The sequence below is a fragment of the Schistocerca gregaria genome, chromosome 1, assembly GCF_023897955.1.
Source record: "Schistocerca gregaria isolate iqSchGreg1 chromosome 1, iqSchGreg1.2, whole genome shotgun sequence".
Lineage (NCBI taxonomy): Eukaryota > Metazoa > Arthropoda > Insecta > Orthoptera > Acrididae > Schistocerca > Schistocerca gregaria.
In genome coordinates this window covers 117,160,540-117,169,894 of record NC_064920.1, presented here as the reverse complement: position 1 = coordinate 117,169,894, position 9,355 = coordinate 117,160,540, and the positions used below count along the sequence as shown (strand labels likewise).

The window sequence follows — 9,355 nt, the reverse complement described above, 5'->3', positions numbered from 1 at the left end:
CAAATGACAACATAAATTCTTTCTAAAAGTTGACTGGATGTCAACACCTTCTTTATCTCATCAAATGCTCCCTGACATTCTTCCCACCACACAAACTTAATCCCTTTCTTTAACAACTGCGTAATTGGTCTTGCTATATGTGCAAATGCCGTCATAAGCCTCCTAAACCATTCGCCAGACCGAGGGAAGATTGTAATTCCCTAGTAATTTCTGGTATTGAAAAATTTTGCACTGCTCGCACCAACCTCGGGTCAGACGTTGTAACGTTACATCATCCTTACTTACGACATGGCTGGAATAGTTAACTTCTTCACGTGCAAAGTTACATCTCAGCGTTGATTGTGAGACGTGCATCCTGTATTCTGCTGAATACTTCGTTTAGACGTTGTCTGTGTTGTTGCAATGGCTTAAATATATAATTATGTCATCAAGGTATACTACGCACCGGCGTGGTTTCACTTCTCTCAGTACTCCATTCAGCATCTGTTGGAATGTTGTGAGCACATTTTTCAACCAAAAGGGCATCTTCCTATATTGGTAATGTCCCCCATTTGCTGAAAAAGTTGTTTTTGGTCTATTTACAGGAGCCACTTCTAACTGATGGTATCTCCTCTATAAGTCCAACATAGAAGAATATTTGCTTTTGTGGTAGATTTTCTATGGTCTCCATGATATTTGGAATAGTGTATACATCCGTTGTAGTCTTCCTATTCAAATACTATAATTGCAACAAATTATTCGGCATGGAATTCATTTAAAGAGCATTTCTTCCTGACGGATATAGTTCCAGATTCTGCACAATTAGCATGCTAGAGCGTCAAAATCATGAACTGGGTGGATTCTCAGTATCGAACAGATATGACGTCTTTGTTGATCGAGGTAGGGTTTGGCAAGCACGAAGACAGGCACTTGAAACTCGCTTCGTGTGGGTACGCGTTATCCTGATGAAATGTAAGCCCAAGGTGGGTTCCGATGAAGCTCAACAAAATGGGGCTCATGCTCATAAAGTAAGGACAGTGCTGATACGTGATGAAACAACGTTATGGTGGGCGGTTTGCGGATTTAAATCACCTCGGGGTATGACCATGTGGTGCATTTCACCTGCGGTCGTCGCACGGTGGCGTGGCAGCAGTCCACGTACGCAGAGGTGTGTTGGTGCATGTCAGAGTACAGTGCAGCGAGCAAGTGCGTAGACGTTTTCAGACGTGCTAATGGTGACTGTGTGTTGAAATTGGAACAAAGAACACATATTGATAACGTTATGAGGGGTAGAATACTAGGGTGACTGGAGGCTGGTCAAACACAGCAGGTCGTAGCACGGGCCCTCCGTGTGCCACAAAGTGTGATCTCAAGATTATGGCATCGATTCCAGAAGACAGGCAACGTGGCCAGGCGCTACAGTATGGGACGTCCACGGTGTACAACACCACAAGAAGACCGATATCTCACCATCAGTGCCCCCAAGCGGCCACGGAGCACTGCAGGTAGCCTTACTCGAGACCCAACCGCAGCCACGGGAACAGTTGACTCCAGACACACAGTCTACAGACGACTGAACAGACATTGTTTATTCGCCCAGAGACCTGCAAGGTGCATTCCACTGACCCCAGGTTACAGGAGAGCCCGTAAAGTCAGTTGTCAAGAATACAGTACATGATCATTGTAACAGTGGTCCCAGGTAATGTTCACGGACGAGTCCAGATATAGTCAGAACAATGATTCTCGCCGGGTTTTCATCTGGCGTGAACTAGGAACCAGATACCGTCCCCTTAATGTCCTTGAAAGGGACCTGTATGGAGGTCGTGGTTTGATGGCGTGGGGTGGGATTTGATTGGTGCGCATACACTCCTACATGTCTTTGACAGAGGAACTGCAACAGGTCAGGTTTATCGGAACGTCATTTTGCACCAGTATGTCCGCCTTTTCAGTGGTGCAGTGGGTCCCACCTTTCTCCTGATAGTTGATAACGCACGGCCCCACCGAGCTCCCATCGTGGAGGAGTGCCATGAAACAGAAGATATCGGTGAATTGAGTGACCTGCCTGTTCTCCAGACCTAAACCCCATCGAGCATGTGTGGGATGCTCTCGATCGACGTATCGCTGCACGTCTTCAAACCCCTAGGACACTTCAGGATAGGCGCTGGTGAAAGAATGGAGGCTAACGTTTATTGACTAATGTGGAATCAGTATCCCGACGCAAGTGTAAAAGTACAGTAACACAGTAGGTGCCTCAAAACGAAATTACAATACGAGCATACATAGCTAACTACATTCATTGCATTACCTCCTACGTCGTCAATATGGTGATCGGAAACAAAATGAAAAGCTTATGGGTATGTTGCTGTGTAGGTTGTGCTGAGAAGTAAATGTTAAAATAAAGTTTAATACCTTGCGCCGTATGTGTGTTAATAAACAAAAAGTCAGCTAACCAGGCCGTTGCGCGCAGATTCAAGCAGGCCGGCAGAGAATGGTGTCACAAAAAATGTTCTTCGTTTGGTTCCTAAAACCGAAGGAGAGAGTGAAACAATAACTAGACATGAGACGGTAGTAAGGATCTAACCCGGGACAAATGCTCCGCAGTCTCGTGCGCTATCATCTGCGCTATAATAAAAACTGACAGTAATTGTATCCGGCGGCCAGCTTGAATTTTCCCGTGCAACAGCTTTATTGGCTAGCGTCAATGCTAATTAACTCGGAAAGGGCGTAACATATATTGTTATTTCTTAACAATTATTTCTCAGGACAACCTATCCTGCAACACACCAAAAAGATTTTGGGACTCTTTCTGACCTCGCTATATGAAGCAGAAATGCAGTGTAACATTGAGTCTATAAAAGACACCGTAATAACATAGAACAACCAAAGCCCCTGTGTTCGTGAGTCAGGAATCACGAACTCATAACATAGTAAAGGAAAAACAACAGCCTGAAGATACAATTTAGCTTTCCTAAAATCAGTTGCTTGTTAGCTACAAACTTTGAAACAACACAGCTTTATGGGCAAGAGAACTGAATGAAAAGAGGCTTTATATCTGAGATATTTCTATTCTATCTTCCTGTGGAATCTACAACCTGATATACATTATCAAATCTATAAAGTATCTGGACACCTATTAGTCGATATCAACATGGGGCGTGTCCACCTCTAACCTCTGACAGCTTGAACTCTACTGGATACACTTCCAATGAGGCTTCTCAATGTCTGTGGAGGAATGGCAGCTCATTCTTGCTCAACAGCAGAAGCAGGAGAAAGTAGCGAGGTTCGACGGTGGTTCAGGAGCGAAGTCGACTTTCTAACTCACCCCTAAACCCGTTCCATTGGGCTCATGTTGGGACTCTAGGCAAGAGTGTCCGTTTCAAGAATGTTACTGTCCAAAAACCGTTATCACACAGACGCTGCTTTATGACAGGTGAGCACTTTCAAGCCGGTACAGTTATCGTTTCCCGACTGTTCCTCTGCTATATAGTACACCATTCTGCAAAATGTGTTCATTTCCTTCTACTGTTAACGTTATCTTAAACTGAGTGAGTTAGGTTCATCTTAACTACGAAAAACACCGGCATGCCTGCTCTGTATTTCACTGCTGGCACTACACATAGCGGCAGACAACAGGTATTCGTCAAACCTAAACGCTTTCGCAGGATTGCCACAGGGTAGAGCGTGTTTCATAACTCCAGTTCTCTCATTTCTAGTGGCTGTAAGGAGCTCGTGGAACCCCCGTTCTTTTCAGCTAGGTGAACTGCCGCTGACAAAAATTCACGAATGATCCATTCTGCTGCTTTAATGTTATTTTGCACAAACATCCTCTGCAATACTCGACGGTTCCTGTCAGTAAATTCTTGAGGTCTGTCTGGTCTTGGGGGCTGATGACCTCAGATGGTAAGTCCCATAGTGCTTAGAGCCATTTGAACGATTTTTTGTCTGGTCTTGCATTATTATTAGTTGTTCCTTCTAGCTTCCACTTCACAACCACATCAGCAACAGTCGATGTGAGGAGCTTTAGAGGGCTTGAGATATGCCTGATAAGATTTGTTACTCTGGTGACATCCTATGACTAGTTTACGCTCCATCTCATGACGTCTACTGGTCGCTTCTGTGTTACATAGGGATCTTCGGATATTTTTGATCATGTGGTGCAATAATGTAGCGGTAGACTTATGAATACGGATGCTTGGAGCATTGTATTCCATCTAAGTGCCGCAGACGGAAAATGTCTCAGTAATTCACGTCATACTAACAACTCGTGCACTGTTTCTTCTCCAAAGCTACGAGGTCTGTTCGGAAGGTAAGGTCCGATAGGTCGCGAAATGGAAACCACAGTCGACATCTGATGAAGCTTTCATATGTGTGTTGGGCCATTGTCTCTAGTATACCTGTCGATCGCGTCATGTCGCTCTTTTCCAGTTTTGAGCACACAGTGACCACTTGAAGACACCTAGAACAATAATGTCTCTTGTGCCTGCTGCGAGATTTCGCCTGATTTCATGCAACCCCACATAGCTTACCTGCCATGCATTTCCTTTGAAATTGGAAACTTGTAGTAAGATCCTATGGGGCGAAGCTGCTGAGGTCATCGGCCCCTTGGATTACACCCTACTTATCTGATTTGATCCATTATCTGACAGCCAAAAACCTTGACTAAAGAAAATAGAATTTTATAGGAGGTTTGTAGATGACACACTACTGTTAGTGGAAGGGAATACCAAAGACATCACAGACATTCTAAATCATTTCAATAATCTAAATGAGAAAATCAAATTTATAGTGGAACATGAGCAAAATAAAAGTATCAGGTTTCTAGACCTAAATATTACAAGACACAACAACACATGCACATTCAAAATTTATAGGAAAAACACGATGACTGACACCACAATCCCTCCAACCTCATGTCACCCAAATATCCATAAACAAGCAGCATACAGGTCAATGCTGCATAGGGCAACAAAAATACCATTGAACCAAGAAAATATGCAACAAGAAATAAACACAGTGAAAAAGATTGTAGTTGTCAAAAGCTACAATGCTTCCATGGTTGACACAGTCTTAGACAAAGTGAAGAAAAACCCAGGTACAAACTGCACCACAGAAGAAAAAGGGAAAAACAAATGTATACCTAGTATCCCATACATAGGCAATGTATCACAGAAGGTTGTAATTGTTTTCAGAAATCAAAAAGTAAAAATTGGGTTTTCTACATCTAATAAACTCCAGCAAAAACGAATGCATAATACAAAGTGAATCATGATCCATATTCAGACTCTGGAATATACTAGGTAACATGCCAGGAGTGCTCCAAGTTCTATGTAGGAAAAACAGGCCAAAATTTCAACAACATGTACACAGAGCACATTAGAGCATATAAACACAACAAACAGACTACATCAGCAATAGCAACACACATACATAATACAGGACACCCATTTGGAAAAACAGAGCAAAATGTCAAAGTATTCCACCAACAAAATAAAGGACACAGAATGGATTTACTTGAAGAACTGGAGATATATTAACATTAAAGAAAGTGTGAAGATAAAATATTAGATAAAAAACTTGGAAGTGAATCAATGAATTTCTTCCGATCTTTCGATAATATACTTAAATAAAAATAGTAAAACATAAAACTAAGCACAATTCTAAAATAAATATAAGTAATTTATGAGCCAAATTGTTAAGATAAATAGCCTCTGTACACAGACATATAATCTGTGGAAGACCTATAATGTTATCTCTGTGGACTACCTGTAAGAAGATCTTAGTAACTGTTTTGTTTACTTAAGATATTTTTTATATGTAAAGTGTACAACAAATTGTGTGTGATGTTTAGTGTGTGAGAATCTGCACAAATGGACCATTAGAAAACTGGAAGTACAAATTCTTCTAAATTTCGCCACTAACTTCACAAAAAGAATTGATACCCAACAAAAAATTCGCGTATTTCTTGTATATTGCAGTAAAAGTCAACGAAATGAAGCAGACTCACACACACTGATAACATCAAAAGAAATGGCTTAATACACACAAAAAACGCACTTTAAAATGGATATTATTTCTCGATACGCGTCGTGGGAAAAGTAAAACAAAGAAATATCGTGACTGGAAGCAGAAGATTTATTTATTAATAAACAAACCTACACTCTACTTAATCTGACATACGCTAAGGACAACACGCACACCCGTGCCTGAGGGAGCACTCGAAAGAGCGAACCATGGGAAGGCGCCTCAGATCGCGCCACTGCTCCGCGCGGCTGCATTTCCATGTTCATGAAAATTATCGGCTGCAAACTCCAGGGGGAATGAGGACGGATAGTGTTTGATCACCCACAACACAGCCTGGACATGGCTCCCTATGATGTTCATTTCTGCTGACACTAACCGCTGGTTACACAGACATTCCAGCGTAGACAACGAACTGCAGACCAATATACAGATGTGGTGGAAATCACAGGCGACTGCCTTCTATGATGAAAGTTTCGGAAAGTGGGTAAAACTCTTCGACAACGGAGTCTGAGCGACGACTGCGTAGAGAAGTAGCTGGAGGATGTAGCAAATTGTTGAAAAGAAAACATTTTTGTTTTTTACTCTAATGTCAATTTCAACACTGAACGGACCTTATCTTCCGAATAGCCCTCGTATGTTATACGATCTTATGCGTGCACGAGAAATTGCGCACTCCCTTATTTTGTCCGCTGGTTGTTAGATGCAGTGGATAGCTTTTATCGTTCCCATCGGGCGAGGTAACGGTATAATACCGTACAAATCTCGACCACTTTAATCATTTACATATTTGCCGGTGATATGCACACGTACGGAATGACAAATGTCGTAGTGGGGTCATTTCTCCTGGTAGATTAACTGTTTTCCTCGGCGAGTGAACCAGTAGTGGTGCCCACATGTTACTTTCTGGCGTGAACCTTACCGCACGCTCGCTGGACAGATTTATTTCCTTGCGCGGGGCAAAACACTCGTAATTAGCCGCGTGGCAGCGTTGTGGTCTCGGAGGTGGGGCACGAAATACCGGAGCACGCAGAGGAGCGTGCGAGGGCTGCGTTACGCATGATGGAGGACTGTAAACACGTGGCCCGGAGAACGCAGCTAAATGAACACTTTAATTTAACCGAAAGAAGGAGCCAGCACATTAAACACTCCTGTAATAACGTGCCTGGCAGCCGCTATGGTAAATACAGAAGGAACCTACATACTAAATAAATAAATATGCGTAGCTAGTAACTTTCCTGTGCTGTACAGACGTAATTTTCTCGAGGAATGAACACGTGTAAAATGAGCAGCCTTATGTAACGCGTAGTTGCTGCAGAACTGTTCTACCCTTAACTGCCCGGACTGCAGAGCTTTAGTAACACGACAAGACATTTATTCGTGTCACCAATAATTACTCAGTCGATCTGCAGTACTCTTGAACAAACTACATGACACAGTTTGCTGAACACTTTTTTCTACCTTTACATGAAATAAGTGGTTTATTCTGAATTTTATCTCTAGTAAAACTAAACTCCTCCCGAACAGGCCATGAAGGCCCAACGGTACCGGCCGGCCGACGTGTCACCCGCAACCCACAGGTGTCACTGGATGCTGATATGGAGGTGCATGTGCTCAGCACACCACTCTGCCTGCCATATGTCAGTCGGAGCCGCTACATCTCGGTCAAATAGCTCGTCAGTTTGCCTCACAAGGGCACCCCGCATGCCAACAGCGCTCTGCAGACCGGATGGTTGCCCATCCAAGTGCTAGCCCAGCCCAACAGCGCTTAACTTCGGTGATCTGACGGAAACCGGTGTTACCACTGTGGTGAGGCCGTTGGCTTTATGTTTAGTACTAGAAATTAATATTGTTTTACCTACCATTTTCCGTAGTTTCCCATCATCATTGCTAAAAAAAGAATGGACAGTCTCGGTTACAAAATGTTTTTTTTATTATTATTAATTTAATTTGTGATGCCACTCGGTCTCACAGGAGCATCATGGGTCATCGGGTAAGAACACTCGAGGTCAACTGGCAAGTGTACAGAAGCTCCTGCAATCACAAAAAGTGGCACGTCATCCAATAAAATGTACAGGTCACATCCACCGAAAAAAAAACCTCGAGGATTACTGGCTAGATTAGAGAACGTCCTGCACTCACCAAAAGTGCAGTTCAAATTTGCCAGGAAGCTTCACATCAGCGCACACTCCACTGCCGAGTGGAATTCTCATTCTGACAATGCATGCATGTTTGTCAGCTTGAATTCGTCATTCTGGTGCTTACACGGGTTATAAACGTACCAGTACGTCACATTTGCAATGGCCTGTTTCGCACTGCATTAACAAGTGGTCTTGCAAAGAGAATCAGCTAAATACGTTACCTAGACAAATGTATTCCCGAAATTTCAATTATTTCTCTGGTGTTGCAATCTTTTTTTTAAGTCAGTGCATGTTTTACTCTCTATTTTGCCCTACAGCTTTTAGCCTCTACAGCTCCCTACAGAACCACGTAAACTGTTCCCTTATACTTAAGACATGTCCTATCATCATGTGCCTTCATCTTCTCAATGTTTTTCATGGTCCTTTGCTAGCTGATTCTGCAGAGAAACTCCTAATTTCTGCAAAGTCTTTCTAATTTTAAACACCATTCAATAGTACTACATCACCAACGCTTCGATTCTCTTCTTTCCGCATTTTGCACAGTCCATGATGCACTCCCACACTACACTGTGCTTCAAACGTACTTTCTCAGAAATTTATTTCTCAAATTAATGCTTATGTTTGATTCTTGGACGGAAATGCCGTTTTTGCCGGTGCTAAGTTCCGATCTTGAGTTTTTTAAATCTTATTTCTGCTAGTATTCGTCAGTTTTGCCTTTCTTCGGTTTACTCTCACTCCATTTTCTATCAGCTGACTGCCAGTTTCATTCAATATGTCCTGGAATTCTTCCACGCTTTCTCAGAGGATAGCAATATCATCAGCGTCTGTTAGTGTTGATACTATTTCATGTATTATACTTCTTAAATCCGAGTTCAGCAATCTTTGCCGGCCGTAGTGGCCGTGCGGTTCTAGGCGCTACAGTCTGGAGCCGAGAGACCACTACGGTCGCAGGTTCGAATCCTGCCTCGGGCATGGAGGTGTGTGGTGTCCTTAGGTTAGTTAGGTTTAATTAGTTCTAAGTTCTAGGCGACTGATGACCTCAGAAAAGTCGCACAGTGCTCAGAACCATTTGAACCATTTTTCCGCAATCTTTGTTTCATTCTTATTTTTTCATCTTTGTTCTTGTACATACTGTCTATTGTCTGTCTCTTCCTACAGCTTACACCAGTTTTCTGAGAATTCTACACCTTGTACCATTTAACATGACGAACCTTCTT

At 42.7% G+C, this 9,355-nt stretch overlaps 1 pseudogene; it reads right to left on the bottom strand.

Annotated features, from left to right (window-relative positions):
- Window positions 1-7,702: 7,702 nt before the first annotated feature.
- On the bottom strand, window positions 7,703-7,820 carry LOC126290295 (5S ribosomal RNA; annotated as a pseudogene).
- Window positions 7,821-9,355: the final 1,535 nt, after the last annotated feature.